Raw genomic sequence first — 17068 nt, 5'->3', positions numbered from 1 at the left:
ATGTTAAATAATGAAGGCATGAGCTCAAACATATAAGAATCTTTAGCAACTTCATCAAATAACTTATGTGAAGCAGAAGAAAATAATATCAACTCCAGTAATCTCCTTCAAAAGAATAATCTTGATGGTTGAAAGATCCTCAGAAGATTCAATGTCCAATGGAAAATCTTCATCATGAAGATAATATGAAGAAGAAGTTTCATCCAATGGAATCTTTGAAAGAATAAATAAGGAAGAAGTCTCAACTAGCAATATATCCAAATACTTAACATCAAAGAGAAATCTCAAAAATTAACCTCTAGTAGAATATTTGAAGAGTATTCTTCCAACAAAGAAGATGAACAAGTTTGATTGAAAGCTTCTCACGAATAAGGTGACTGCGAGGTCTAAAGATAGTAACCCCAGACCTCTTAGAACTACTAACACACCAGGACCCAAAAAGATTAGGATACCAAAGGTGAAAACCTAGTTAGTTTAGCAGGAGTGCTTTGCAGGTTTAAATGAAGCCTTAGTGTGTATTAAATAAAGTTGTTCAAAGCCAGATGTATACCAGCGAATGTACAAGATGTGCCTAATGACATTCAATGATGTTGATTCTTTTGATCCAAGAATATTTGTTGATGGTGTATTTCAACGATCGTGATCAAAGCACTTGTGTTGAGGATGACTATCAATGTTCATAATGAACAGTGATAATCATTTAACCTCTTAGTAGGTTGATATGATAAGTTTGTAACGAACTTATTATTCATTTTAAAACCAACTCTCGTGTCAAACAATTCACATAGAAGAATTTATGATAATTTTTTGTCGTTATCTCGAAAGGGGTATTTTACTCAAGTTACTTGAGATTTGAGGCGGTACACTTTTTAGAGGTTGAAAATTTTGAAAACTCTGATTAACTATCTGAATAAGTGGTTTATTACTTCTTGGTCACTTAAATTTATTTTTACTAATGACCTATTTGAGTTTTGACCATGTTGGGTAAAAGGGGTGCCTATTGTAAAATTGATAAAGTTGTGAAAAGTTATTGATGGTAGTGCTCAATAGTTGTTGTTGGCACTGATGATGGTGTTCAACAAGTTATTTCCGACCTAACTGTTCGCTAACATTGATGATGGTGCTTAGTAGTTTTAATGGTCTTGCTGATTTTGGAGCCTAAGGATTGACGGTGATTGTAACTCTCAAGATAATGTTTATCCAGTTCTTGTATCAAGCGATTCTTGGAAATAGACTTTTGATGATTGCTCGTTGCTCCCTTGAAAGGGAGAGTTTTCCTCAAGGTGTCTTTAGATTTTGAAGTAGTACTCTTAATAGAGGATGAACAATCAGAAAAATCTTCTTAACTCTCAAGAAAGAGATTTGTTAAATTTATCGCCATTTAAAGTTATGCTTTACTAACCTTTCAGTTGAGTTTAAGTGTTTTCCAAGCGAAGGAGGTGCCAAAAATAGTACGCCTAGATCTCAATATCAATACAAAGTCAAAACATCAAGGACGATGTTGTCCAAAGAATTCCTAAGTGTAGCGAGAAATTCATGATCATCAAGCTATTGACAAGCTAGAGATCTATTAACAAGAGTCGCCACCGCGATTTTATTGTTTCCAAAGGAAAAGGGGAAAAATGCGAACAAAACCCAAATAGTAAGAAGTTTTCAAATAAAAACTAATAAAATTCAGAGATCACAGGTAAGGGGGTTGGTTACATAGAGGGAAAGTGTTAGCACCCAAAGTGTCCTAGGTACTCCTAGGGAGCCCTTTTTGTGTGCATATGTATTTTTGTATAAAGTGATGCTTACAGGCAAATAGAATAGGAGGATGAGAAAAGAATTCATTAATTATATTTTTGTGTTTGACAAGATCTTCGGTCTTGTGCCTATGTACCAACATAAAAATGAGGGATCAAAACCTCATATTTCGTGCTATAAATTTCAAAATGAGTGTGTCGGTTTTAGAAAAATTTAATTTGGAAAGGCACAAAGGCCTGTAAATGGTTTGGATGAGTTAGTTCTTTTTGCTTTTTGAAAGTTTAAGTCAAGTATAGTTAAGTTTATTTACAAGTTTGATTTAAGAAAATAAGTTTGAAAATGCAATGGCATAAGGCCAAAGTTTCTACCTTTTTGAAAGTGGTCAAAGTTTAGAACAAAAGTGGTTCACACAAAGAAGGTTTTGAAAATGGAGGGAGAGATTTTGAAATTAAATAAATGGGGAGAAGATGAAGAGACTACCCTATGCATAAGAATTTAAAAGTTTAAAGTTGAAAAGATCTGACCAAATGGGAGCAATCTAATAGACAAGTATGTCAATAGAAACCCAGAATTCCCTTGGAATTTTTAGAATTAAGCAACACACAAATGCACAATTATATCATTCTTGAAGATCAAAGGCATCAAATAAAGATGGCCTCATCTAAGCTTATCCACTCCAAAGATCTTCTTCAAAATAGCCTATGTAGTAGATGAATTCCACAAGCCACATGTTCAACATAACAGCTTAATAATGATCAATGTTGCAGATGAATCTGGAGAGATCTTAAATGATGTGTCAGATGAATTCAAACTTGCAAGTTCTTGGTCTTTCAACAAATTGGCATTGGCCAAGTCCATTAGCATAGGAATGTTGCCTAAGTTCTAAGTCCAATTGGGCAAGATCAAACCAACAATCCACTCAAATTTCTTTTAGGGGTTTTGTTATTATTATGTGCATTAATGGTCAAAGACCAATCAACAAACAAAGCAACCAAGTATATCACACAATATGGTCCAAGTGGACAAAGTGAAAATTACATTAACATAAATAATTAGAATGATATGTACAATGACAAATGATAATAGAGCAATAAAAATAAATTGCATTCAAAGTAAAAGCTTGAAAGTAAGAGTTAATGGTTAGTAAGTTAGTAGTTAGTTTTGTTTGCTTTTTGATTTCAAGACATTCTTTGGAGAACACTCAACCCACTTGCCACAAGCATGGATCCTTGAACCAAAACATCTTCCAAAGGAAGGAAAGAATGCCAAGTTTCCACACAATACCATGGAAGATGGGAGACTTACAATCTCATTAACTAGAATGCTTATGCCTTTTGTGTCACAAATTTAGCTCTATGTTAAGCAATCGTAATTGGACTTATGTAGAAGTCATAACTATTTGAGACCGGGCAATAAACTTTTGGTGTTAATGCATGTTGGAGACATAGTATTAAGAACTATGCTCATTAAACATACCACACACAAAAAATATGCAAAGGTGTGGCCTAATCTCATCCATACCCATGTTAATCTTTCAATCAACTAGCGTTTGGACTTTGAGATGTCATTGGCCAATTGAAAATGAATGGATGAAAAAGGGGAATTAGATGAAGAGGGAAAGGGATGAATGAGATCACAAATTGGTCAAAGGAGGACTTTTACCAAATTAATATTATTCATTCATTTTGGGAGATGGAATGTACATTCCATCAATCCCCTAAATCTAATAATATTAATTTGGCAAAGGCAAATCAACCTTGACCAAGGCCCAACAACAGATGAGAAACTCCAACAAGTCAATCCAAATGGTCAACACAATTTAAATGGCATTTATTAAATTAAAAATAGTAAAATAATACATTAAATTCAAATATGTTTTGTCCAAATCCTAAAATCACATCAAAACACCAAATAAATGGCCATGTAATTTATCATGGGTCAAACAAGGTCAAAGGACCTTGGATAAAAAATTTCATAATTTTTGGACACTTAAAAATATTTTTAAACAATTAAAAACAAATGAAAAATCAATTAATTTTCATGAAAAATACTAATAATGATCCAAAAAATGATTTTAATTCAGAATATGAAAGAGAAAAATATTAGAATTTTTTTGGTGAAAGTCCCATATTTTTTGGATCAATATTAAATTTATTATGAATTATTGAAAATAATGGAATTAAATGAAAATTCAGAAAATGCTAAAATACGTGGACCATCAGATCTCCCTCATTAATTGAGGTGACATATCTGATGATCCATAGCGCGCATTCCCCCAACACACGAGTCCACCGCGTGGCAAACATGGTAATCACAATGCACGGCCAAGAATAGAACATAGGAGTTGGATCACACAGTCTAGACCTGAGACAACTCATCACCGGAGCCAGAGCTCCGGTTGTCTTCTCCGGCGAGCTTCGCCGGACTGGTCATCATCAACCATCACCAAAATTTCAAACAGGGGCATGATTTTAAAGAGAAAACATCATTGAGCACGAATATCACCTCCATTGCTTCCAATTCCAACTATATTGAGATATGTGAAATTGAAAAATGAGGTTCATGATCTGAGTTGCTTCGACTCAGCATCAAAACAACTCAAACACCTTGCCTACATTGGTAGGACTTCAGCCAACACAATAATCAAGAGAATTGAGCAAGAAACAAGGAGAATCAAAGAGATCAAAAAATTCTGCAAATTACCTTCAATGGAGGTCTGAGCTTGCTAGATCTTGATCTGAATGTGCTTTGCTTCACTTCAAATGCTTACAGAAGAGGAATGGAATGACTTAAAATCAAAGGACTCCTAGAGAATTGAATTCCAAAATAATGGAGATTCAAGCTCAAATTCAACAGAATTTCTCAGGTTTATCCTCTTAGTATGAAGGGTTTTCTGTGGGGAATCAAAGCTTGCGCAGTGTGTGTCTTCATTCTAAGTAATTGAGCTTCAATTTATAGAGAATTCAAGTGATAATTGTACACTTCTTCAAGTTTCCAAAATTGGCAAAATGATGTAAGCAAGCTGCATGGGCGTGCATAGGCCCATCAAATGATTGTTCAAAAGTCCATAGTGAAGTTCAGATGCATTAGAGGTGGATTGGATTGCAAGGCAATTGAGCATTGTCATTTGAAGTTTGATCCATGCTACTTGATACCAGCCTGTTTAAGCCATGCGCAACCTATGCATTTCTCATCCAAAATGCATGAATTTTAGCTGTTTAGAAAGGTGAGATCAAGAGGAACAAGTTTGATGTTGAACACTTTTTCATTTGGAGCTTTGAACTTGGAGATATTTGAGGTGTAAGTTTGGAAAAATTTGACATATTGAAAATTTTCTAAGTGTCAAGCCATATGTCTCAATATTCTACCTTGCTTAACTTTTTATAGGAGCTTCAAATGAGAAAAGTGTCTTCATGAAAGTTGTAGCTCTCTCAAGTACATTCAAAATAGTTACCAATTTCATGTCATTTGGATTTGAAATGATAGAGTTATGCATTTTTGAAGTTTGGAAAAATTACTTGATCAATGGTATAGGTCAAAAGTGACCTATATAATGTAGCCTCATATCACATGTGCAAAGAAGTTGAATTAGCTCCCACTCCAAACATCAAAGTTGAAGTAGACACATTGAATTTAATTGTGAATTTTTGAAATCTTTCATATCATAAAAGTTGAGCAAGTTATGGCCTTGGGAAATTGACTTTCAAATTAGGGTTTAGACAAAATGACCTATAATGTTTCAACATAGAAAATGGTTTTCTAAGCAAAACTAGCTCTAAGTATCAACATGAAAGTTGTTTATAATATCATTTATAGTAAGTTTTATCTTGTAATAATTTTCATATGGTGAAAATTGTAGGAGATAGGGTTTAGGGAGACCCAGTTTTGATCAGATGAATCCATCTGGCCAACCACCACCAACCAACTTGTTAATTTACAATTCTCTTGACTTTCTTGGCTCATGGTAGATCATATATGCATAAGATGATGAATTTTGAAGTTTCCCTTGATAAATTTGATCAATTGGTGAGATAGCTTATTGGAGAAGTTACTCAAGATACCTAGTCAAACTAGGGTTTCCAAGGCAAATCACCCTCAAACTCTTGAAGCAAACTTGATCAATATAACATGTAGAAACAATTGGGGTTCATAAATTATGATCATAACCATTCTTTAATCAATTCTTGATTGTGCTCTTTTGTTCATGAGGGTCTCAAACCCTAGACGTGATCAATGAATCAATGAGATCATGCCATATCTACAAAAGAGTTAGATAGATGCAAAGACATATTTTTGGTATTTTGGTTAGTAAAATGATAATATACAAGTATGATATAGTCACAAATGCTTGATGATATCTCCTAAAACAAACCCAAATGAAAAGGGGTAAGGAGGATGCCAAGATATGATTCCAATGCTAATGCTTGTGATGAAATGCATGAGGGATCTTAAGGTTAAACTTGGGGTCTTACACTAAGGACAAATGATCATCTCTTGAAAAGAATCTCAACAAGAAATAAATAGATTCTAGAAGTTCCTCTAAATCTAGAAAGCTTCAAAGATAACTGAGCTTTGTTCGAGAAAGAATCCAGAGAGGAAGTCTTCTAGAGATTACCCACCATTTGATCTCAAAATCATATTCTACCATCCGTGGGAAGGAGTATGGTCCTATGTTTTGCTCTTGTTTGCCTCACTTTAGACTTTGTTCTTGTTCATCTCTTTATTAGGTAACTCGTTCCTTTAACTTATGAAATCATGTGGACTATGCATTTTTTTGTTAATATTCCTTTATAGTAACTTTTTCTATCTTTTTTTATTATGCCAAAGGGGGAGAAGTACACTCTCATAGAAAGTAGAGTATATCATATACTCATATGAGAGGAAGTTTAACCATTCCAAACTTACTATTTGTTTTCCCCTTTACCACATCCCCGAGAGATGTAGTGTCATCATAAAAAAGAGAGAGAAATTAGATCTATGTGCTTGCATGTATGAAGACCGCAACAACATGTTGACTTGATTTTGATGTTGATAACGCTCTTAAGAGGAGTCTTCATCAATCTTGTTGTTCAAGAATATGATTGTTCAAGTGATGGCGTTTGAACATTCCAAACTTACTGTTTGTTTTCCCCTTTACCACATCCCGAGAGATGTAATGTCATCATAAAAAAAAAGATAAATTAGATCTATGTGCTTGCACGTACGAAGATCGCAACAAGATGTTGACTTGATTTCGATATTGATAACGCTCTTAAGAGGAGTCTTCATCAGTCTTGTTGTTCAAGAATATGTTTGTTCAAGTGATGACATTTGATAAGTTGTTTATTAAGTGATGGTGGTTGGTATGTTACTCAAGTGATAGTGCTTGATGTGTTTTCTCATATGATAGTGCTTCACAAGTTGTTTGTCAAGTGATGGTGTTTGGTATGTTACTCAAGTGATGATGTTTGGTATGTGTAGCACCTCAAATTTGCACCTATCATCATGCATACATTTTCACATTAGGTCATGGCATATCATGATCCATTGCATAGCATTTGCATTGTCCCTCAGTTGCCTCAAGAGCAAGCAATCAAGAATTAGGTCAAACTAATCTCCTGATCAGTCAACCAAGCAAGCAAAGGAATTTCTCATTGAATCAAGGCCTAGGGTTTGTCCAACAAGTTCACATGACTTGGAGGTCTATTTGAAGTATTTTGGTCAAGGGTTGAAGGCTCAGAGGTCATCAGTTCACATACAGACAGTCAAAAACCCTAAAAAGTCAACTGTCAGTCAAAGCAGTGGATGGTGGTCATTCTTGTGGAATTTGGGCACCATGGTCAATAATCAAGAGTTCATACAACTTGGGACATCATTTGAAGTCAAGTTCTCAAGGAATTAGGGTTTGGAAGTCATCAGTCAATGCATAATCAGTCAGAAACCCTAAAAGTCAACTGTTGGTCAACTGTCCATTTAATCAGTGATTTGATGATTGGAATTGGTTTGTGAGAGTTCATTCATGTTCAAATAGTCATCATATATCATGCCAAACACCATCATGGAAGAATTTGAAGCCAGATCATGAATTTCCCAAAATGGAAACTGGGCCTGTAACTGAAACCTGCCATAAATGGAAAGTCTTGATCCTCAAACTTACATCATGATACAAGCCTCAAATGAATTTTTGCCCAACATGAAAGTTGAAGATCTTGTTCTCCCATTTCCAAAAAGTCCAATAACTCTCAATTCCCATGTGTGGTTGGCAAGTTATGATCGAATCGATTTCAGAAAATCTTGAACTTCAAAGGGCCATATCTCTCAAACCGTTTGGCCAATTTTGGTGGGGTTTTTTCCTACAAGTCACATTTGATCCCCTCTTTCCAAAAATATAAATTTCATGAGCCAAAACTTCACCAATCAAAATGGCATATTTTGACCTTTTTCATTTAAATGCAAGTTTGACCAAGAGTTGACTTTTTGATTTAAACATTTTTTCAACATTTGGCCAATTGGAACAGCTCATAAATGTCATTTAGAATGTGTTTGCAAAGTCAAAATATGCAGTACATGAGGCCATGGCTTGGTTGCTTGAATTGTAAGAAAAGTACAAGTTTCACTATACCACTCCATGCTTGCATTTGAACCATGCCTTGGTACCTTCAAACAGAACTTTTAGAGGCCATTCTCTGTCAATTGAACACATCTTAGCAGCCTAAAACCTCAGAAAAAAGGGCCATGCTTGCTTACTTGAATTTTGGGACAAAAGGACAAAACCAACCATACCTCCATGCCTTAATTTGTACTGTCCAATAGCAGTTTGGACAACACTACTTTTCTGTCAAGAGAAAGGGCATGGCAGCCACAAAAAAAGAGGGGGTAATGCAGCAGAAATTCATGAATGAACTTGGCCCACACTTTGCTTGGTACTAGAACAGCAATTATGCAGCATTCTGCTACCAGCTTGAAATGAAGTTGAAGCCATAACACAAAAACAGACCAAACACTCTTCATTCATTCTCAAACCTCACCCTTGCTATGCACTTCATTTTGCTGTCAAAAACAACCCTGTCATGAAAAACCAGTAACACCCTCCTAATTCACACCTTGATATTTGGCCTTTGTTTTGGTCTGTCCAAAAGACAATGACATAACTTAACCAACAAGCATCACAAGACCATTTTGGCCAAGGCAAATGGATAGGGAAAAGCTCATTCACAAAAACTCACTGACTTTGGCATGTTAAAATGGATTCTGCTCAGATCCAAGAAAAAGGGAACCCTACCATTTTGCATTTTCAAAACCTCTAGTCCAAAACAAAAGCCAACCCAACCTTGCCTTGCCTTGCTTGGTAACAGGACTGCTTCACTATTTGCTGTCAAGAAGAGTTTCTAACCACATTCCACAACCACATAACAGCATTCATTGAGAGGGACTGATTTTGGCATGTTGCAATCTCTGTCAAAAAAAGAATACCAAATAACCAAAACTCTGCTTGGCCAACCAACAGTAACCTTGTTCACCAATTGTTCATCATGGAGTAGCTAGCCAACAAACCAACATTTCCTGCTACAGCAGACACACAAACCAACAAACCACAAATCATTGAACCTCATCCATTCACCAAAAAAAAACCTGCTGACTGCCCTTGCCTTTGCCATTTGCATTTTTCTGTCCAAGACACAATAGCACCAAAACCTAGCATAAACCAAACCTGAAGCTTTGCACCCTGCTAACCAACAAAACATGACCAACATCATACACTCTCTAAAACCATTTTGCTGCTTTTGGCTATTCCTCCCATCTGTCTAAGCTTCCAACCAAAACTGAGCCCTGCATTATTTCTCAAAAAAACCTGCCACAAGCAGCATACCACAAGGACCTTCACTCATTTTTCAACCTTTGCCTTGCTAACATGGCATGCAATCTGCCATAGACCAACCTAACAAAAAGACATAACCAACCTCATACACCCTCCCAAATCACACCTTACTATTTGATTCCCCATTTTTCTGTCCAAACATAACAAACCAATCTTGCCTTGCCAACCATAGCATTTTGTTCATCCCAATTTCTCATCATTGCCAAACAGCAGCCAAAGGCCATTGGTCACACCCTCTAAAACCTGATCCTGGCTTTGCACTTCTGGTTTTCTGTCAAAAAGCATCAAAGTTACAACAGACACAGTTACAATAATCCCCACTGCAGGTGTTGCAACAAAGCCAGCAACAGAGGGTGACACCAAATCATCCAGTGGCTCAAATGTCTCAACAAAACACCTCGGAGCAACAATTGCAGCTACAGTTTTTGCACAAATTGCAGCAGCAGCAACATCCAACAACATAGCCAAACCTCAATATCATTTTCTGTCAAGAGAGAAACCGGTAGCAGTCACTACTTGCAGCCAGAACAAACCAATTTCATTGATTCATACTCATCCTAAAACACAGTCTAAGCATCATTTTGAACTGATTACAATTGCCTTCTCATACCTGCAAGCAGCTTTGGAGCAATTGGTTTTTTCCTCAAAGCAATTTCCATAACAGCACTCGTATCCCTCCATTTCAAGCATCAATAAGCAAAGCACTTCAAACACTCATCACTTGAAGACCTAAAGAGCATCTGTTCCAGGCTAGAAGGACCAAACAACCACTGTTTCTCATTCTGCTTCAAAATTGGTAAATTTTCAACCTCCCTATTTTGACAAATTGATGCATGCTTAATGTAGATCTTTTGATGCTGATTTCATGGATGGTTGTAGTTTTAAGAATGGTCAAGTAATGGTTGAGATATTTTGAAATGAACATTGATGATCCAAACTTGTCTTACCTATTTCTCTTTGCCTAGCTTGATTTAATGAAAACCAATGTTGGACTCATGTTGTATGTTGTTTGATGATCACAATGGTATAGCCAATTGCAATTTTTAGGCAAGTTTGAAAATCACGATTTGGGATGCCACTGTTCATGAAACCCTAGCTTTGAATTTCCCAGATTTTTCCCCATTTTCGTGCTGCCTGGTTTAAACTCCCTCATCCAATCAAAACATTTCGTTTTGTGCCCAAAACGACTGTGTTTGGTTAAGTGAGTCATGATATTACAACTTTGCCATTCTTGCTCCATTTATTTCATTTTTATTTCACATTTTATAGCCAATCTTCCAAAAATCATAACTTGCTCATTTTTGATCCAAATTCAATGGGATTTTTTGTGTTGTGTTCATCATGATCTCTACTTTTTTATAATTATTTTTCCAGAATTTTTGGATGAGTGGTTTTTTAAATGGCCTTAGGGTTTGTGACATGTGACCAAATTTTGTACACTTTGCCAAATCAATTGTGAAATGATGAGAATGTATCCAATGGCTCCCAAATTTTTTGTGCTCAAACTAGACACACTCATGGTGATTTTGGTATAGAGTTTGTGAATTTATCATTTGTGGTTTGTGAGTTATGATTTTTTGAATTAAGGTGTGACAATTTGTGTCACACCATTGATGTCCAACTTCATGATTTTCATTGCCATGCTTCTTGACCTCCAAATGACTTGATTTTTTGCATGAGCTTACTCTTGTATGTCTAGTTGACTTGTGAATTTTCTTGGATTTAATTGAACTATTTTCCATTTGTTTGAGATTTTTCTTCCCTGCCTAGACAAATGTTGACTTTGTGTGACACATGTTCCCATTTCATTTGTGAAATTCTCATACTCTATTGGATGGACATGAAATTTTGCATGAGATAACTAGACATCCTCATATTTGCGATGGTTTTGATCCCACTCATTTATCATACACCATTCTTGACTTATGATTTTTCTAAGTTGATGCATGTTTGGTTGACTTCCTTAAGCATGTTCAAAATTGCCTTGACTTTCTGATTTTCATTGACTGCCTTCCACTTGTCCAAATGAGATGAAATTTGACATGTATACCATGCTATGTGTTAGGTTTGATCATGATTTATTTGGTGATTTTTGGAAATGTCTTAGATTGCTTTTGATGCAAGTCTTGTTGTTGACTTCTATGAGCTTCTGTTTGCCATGTTTTGACCTAAATGGTTCATGAAATGATGATAGTGATTGATATGGATGTGAATCCAGTTGGTTGTGTTTCCTAGTGTTTTGAACATGATTTTGGATACTTGACCCTTGCTGTTTGGACTTTCTCATTCACTTTTGACCCTAGGCTTGCCCTAGTGGTCCTGCTACTCACCTTTGAGTTTGTGATTTCAGGTTGACCATCAAATGGCCATTGAGACCAATTCTTTTGACTGAGCTTGCTTGAATATTGTTGTCTAACCTCTTTGTTTTGTAGGTGGCTTGGCTCACATGCCTTAAGCCTTGTGCCTTGCACATCCTTGTGCCTCTAGTTGACTGTTGGCCTCTGTTTCCTTTCACTTTGTTTGAAGTTGTATACTAACATCTGCTTGACTGTTTCAGGTGCTTTAGTTGCTTAGTTCCTTGTGAACTTTTTGCTTTGCTTTGCTTGTATAAGCAATTCGCATTGAGGTATGCTTCTAGTCTCCATGTAGTCTGGAAGACCTGGCCTGTTACTTGGCCAGGCAACTGTCTGAAGTCCTCCTTAAGAGGCAATGTTTGTGGATGTTTAACTTTGTCCTTGCATAGAGTCAAAGTCCTCCTAAGTGAAGAGGCAATTGGTGGAAGGTAGGGATATGCAATCTATCCCCCACTATTCAGTGTGTCATCTGCTTTGCTCACACCACTGTGTTGATGCATTGCAGATACAAACCCAAGATCTTGTACAAACTGTACAGTTGAGTCAGTTTTAAATGTGTAGAAGGGTTCCCACTTTCTGAACCCACACATTCTTGTCTTGAGCTCTCCCAGGCCAGGGATAAGAGCTGTGAGGTCTCATCCTCACTTCATCCTTTCATCTGCTTCACCTTAGCCCCTCAATGGCAAGGTTAAGAGCAACATTCACCCAGTTCCAGAGGTTTGTTTGTCGAGGTTGATATGACCCCTTGACTAAAACCTAACCCTTGTTTGAGCCGCTTGTTTGTGTATAGCGTGTGCTATCTGTGCTTGTAGGATTGTTTGACTTGCTTCCTGTGCAAGATAGGATTGTTTGACTTGCTTCCTGTGCAAGTTAGGATTAGTTTAGACTTGCTTCCTGTGCAAGTTAGGTTTTGCTTGGCTTGCTTCCTGTGCAAGTTAAGTGTGTGTGGCTTGCTCCCTGTGTGAGCCATACTTAGGATAGGTTGGCCCTTGTGCCATTTAGCTAGAAACTATAACTTAGGGTTGATTTGCATGATAACATCTAGGCTCGAGTCGTAGTCTCCCTAGTGTTGTGTCTCCCTCTGTTATCTGGTTAGGCTAGTCCTTTTTCCCTGCGTAGGGGAACTACATCGCCCTGATCTTCATACCAGATGAAGTATGTAGGCAGGAGATTGAGCTGATCTCTCTGGGCGCCCTTTTTCTTTTTGTGTGTGTTGTTTGACAGTTGCTAGGCTCGAGTGCCTGACTCCTTAGCAATTTGTTGTCTGTTTTTTTTTGAATGTGTGCTTGACAGTTATAGGCTCGAGTCCCCGACTCCCTATCAACCTGTTGTGTTGTTGTGTGCTTGGAAGCGGATGTAAGCCCAGTGATTGGCATTCAGGCTCCATGTTTGCTTTCTCGTGTGTGTTGGTTCGGATGCTGATGTAAGTCCAGAGATTGGCAGTCGGGCTCCACGTTTGCCTGTGTCTTGTTTTGTTTGTGTGCGTGTCAGCCGAGCTACGAATGCTCTGATTCTTCTCTCGTCTGAGAAGATACGTATGCATAGGATGCGATATCCTAGCGAGCATGTGTCGTTTCCCCAGTCCGAACTACTTCGACTCTGATGTCTATGCCTGATAGACTAAGTAGGCCCAGGATGCGATATCCTGCCGAGTCAGTTTCAGTCAGTTTCTTGCGTTTCTTTCAGCCAGTGTGTGTGAGTTTGAGCAGTGTTTAGCAACCATTTTTCCTTCCTTTTGTGCGTGGATCCCGTAGAGTACTACGGATGCGTAGGGGTGCTAATACCTTCCCTTCGCATAACCGACTCCCGAACCCATCCTCTTTGGTCGCGAGACCATGTTCTTTCCCAGGTTTACTTCGAGCGTTTCCTTTCCCTCTTTTGGGATAAATAACGCACGGTGGCGGCTCTGTTGTTTCATTCTTTTCCCGCCGGTTTTTCGCGCGATGCGACAGCTGGCGACTCTGCTGGGGATAAAGAGAAGTTGACCTGTGCTGGTCCATCTTCCCTGAGCGAGTCTCTCCTAGCGCTCTCTAGGATAGGTTTTGGTTGCTTTGTGCTGTTTATTATTGCATTCATTTGTATATATTTGCATTTACTGTTTGCATTTATTATGTGCATTAATGTTTGCATTCATTCGTATTCATCTGCTGTGCTGTCTGTGTTTCTCTGTTTGGGGTGGGAGTTACTCGAGGTAAAAGGCCCAATACCCAGGCTATGAGTGAAATCTAGGAAACCTAGGAATAGAGTGATTCATGGGAAGCGGGTGGTATGGCGCCACTTAGCGGAACATTGATATCACGAGCAGTTCAGACCCTGGTGGGATATTATCGGTGCATACATCGGGTGTGCACAGGATGATATTCTGCGAAAGGTTATTTATGCTGCGTTTCTCTCGACTTTACCCTGGCCTAGACTACACCCGTGAGTGGGGAAGGGTTCATTTTAACAGGTACAGTTGGTGACTCCTGGTACTGATGGTGACTACGAGTTATATTTCTGGACGCCGGAGGTTTGACCCTGGTATTGATCAGAGGGTTCCGTTTATTTCGGATCCCTGGGCTGAATTTGAGGGTACTCGCTCAGATGGTGACTCAGTTCTCCAGACATGGGTTCAGATGCCAGCTCCTCAGATGACTTTGGGGTTTCAGATGGTTCCTCAGATGCCAGTTCCTGCCAGTCTTGGCTCCATCATTTGCATCATAGCATATTTATTTTCAAAAAAATAGTAATGCATGAAAAAAGTTAACTCGCATACGCATATCCTTTATCAGGATCATTCATATTAAAATAGCATCCGCATCATGCATATCATGCACATATCATCTTTGCATTGCAGACATGTTTGGGAGAGACTTCTCACCCTGGTTCCTGACTGAGACAGGATTGCCGACCGTCGTCCGCACCGCTACTCAACCAGACTCAATCATCAGAAGATTATGGATCAGGTTCAGACAGAGTCGGCTGAGATGAGGGCAAACATGGCCCAGTTCATGACAAAGATGCAAGGAGTTGTTCAGGGGCAAGAGGAGCTGCGTGCCTTAGCCCAGAGACTGGAAGCCGTGATTCCACTAGTCCATCGTGCTTCACCAGTGGATGTACCCGTTCATGAGAATGCTGCTGTCACTATTCTCGTCAATGATCATGTCGTGGGAGATGAATTGAGGGGGATCAGAATCAGTGAACAGCCTCTTGCTGCAGAGACTGTTAATGTCAGAGCAACCCGCGCTCCAGTTCGCCATCCTGGCTCTTCAAGTTCTTCCGGTTCTAAGAAGACATACTCTGGGGCATCCAAAAGGGGAGAGATTGAAACAAATGCTGTGCACCGACGGAGGAGTGTGAACAGAGGACAGTATCGTCAGGCTGTTGGTGTGACTATCCCAGCAACTCAACCTCAACAACAGTAGAGAAGGTCAACTCAGCAGTATCAACATCAGCAACATCATCCTCAGCAGCAGGTTTCCCAGCAAGCCAGTACGAGTAATGAGAGGAAGAAGATCATTTTGATCCAATCCCCATGTCCTACGCCGAGCTCTGTCCCTCGTTGATAGAGCGGAACTTGATTACTCCCAGAGACCCGCCGGCTATACCCGTCAACCCTCGGTGGTGGTATAGGCCTGAACATCATTGTGTGTATCACTCGGGTGCTCCTGGTCATGTTGTGGACAGTTGTTTCCAGCTGAAGATGAAGGTTCAAGACCTTGTGAGGTCAGGTATTCTGATCTTGGAAGATTTAGGTCCCCGTGTTAATCAAGCTTGAAGATAGCAAGTCCTGGGCTGGCGCCGACTTTTCTTCAGAAGGGTTGTTCAGAAAACAGAATATGCTGATGCAAAGGATACTGACGGTTGTCATCCTCGGTGGGATCTATCACAATTGGGTCACTGTGGGCTTTCCTACAGTTGTTCATAAGTCAGAGTAACAATCACTTTGTTTAAAAACCCTTCTCCCATGCCAAAAGGAGAAGTGATGACATTGTTGGCAACATTTTGTGCAATGATATTTTCATTCAATTAATTCATGTTAAAACATTTGTTTTCCATTTGTTTTCCCTTTTTGCTTTTTTGCATGAAATTGGTGATCACAAAAAACCCTAAAAAACAAGAATAAAAGCAATCTTTTCATCTGCATAACGATTGTCTTGTTTGATTTTCAAAGAGCTTTTCATATCAAAATCTTTATGCAGGTTGTTTCTCAAACCCATTGAACATAATGATCGGACGTCATCTCCCAATTTTGAACTCCCTGTATTCGAAGTGGACGAAGATGATGTTGAAGGGATTCCTGACGAGATTTCCCGACTTCTTGAGCAAGAAAAGAAGATCACTCAGCTGCATCTCGAGAATCAGCAGAACAGCCAACTGGGGCATTATCAAAAAAAAAGAGAAAGAAGAGGGTGCAAAATCAAGAAAAGAAATCAATCAAAATCAAAAGAAATCAAAAGAAAGAAAAAAAAAAGAGAAAAAAAAACAACAGAGAAATAGCACCCTCAAAGTCCCAAGTTGACTGATGCTGAATTCGATCGAAAGGAAGAGATCAACTGCCATGTGTCATGGTCAGTCATATCAGCAGAGAGTGAAAAAGCATTCGACAAGAAGATCAAGCCTCGTGTGTTCCGAGGAACCTTGTGCTCAAGAAAGTCTTGTCTTTTATACCCGATTCCAGGGGCAAGTGAACCCCCAAGCTATGAATGACCATATGTTGTCAAAAGAGCCTCTTCAGGCAGTGTTCTGACACTTACTACAATGGATGAAGAAGTTCACTCGTCCTGTGAATCCTGGTGCAGTCAAGAAATACTTCGCCTAAACAAAAAGAGAAAAAATCAAACAGCTCGCTAAGTTGAACACCCCAAAGGGCGACTTAGGCAAAAAGGAGCGTCTCGGTGGATTGAAAACCCGAAAGGGCGATCCAGGCAAAAGTTAGAGACATTGAAAAAAAAAAGAATTTGCATCCCGCTAGATTGAACACCTCACACTGGGGCAATCTAGGCAAAAATTAGGGATTTGGCAAGTAACTGCACCTTGACAAGACTGTGCTCTATATATGTCATCCGTCAGGAATTCTCGATTCGTCGTCGACTGAAGCTCTGAATACATCGAAAATTCAGAATGGTAG

The sequence above is a fragment of the Lathyrus oleraceus genome, chromosome 1 (assembly GCF_024323335.1).
Source record: "Lathyrus oleraceus cultivar Zhongwan6 chromosome 1, CAAS_Psat_ZW6_1.0, whole genome shotgun sequence".
Lineage (NCBI taxonomy): Eukaryota > Viridiplantae > Streptophyta > Magnoliopsida > Fabales > Fabaceae > Lathyrus > Lathyrus oleraceus.
This window is presented reverse-complemented; position numbering follows the sequence as displayed.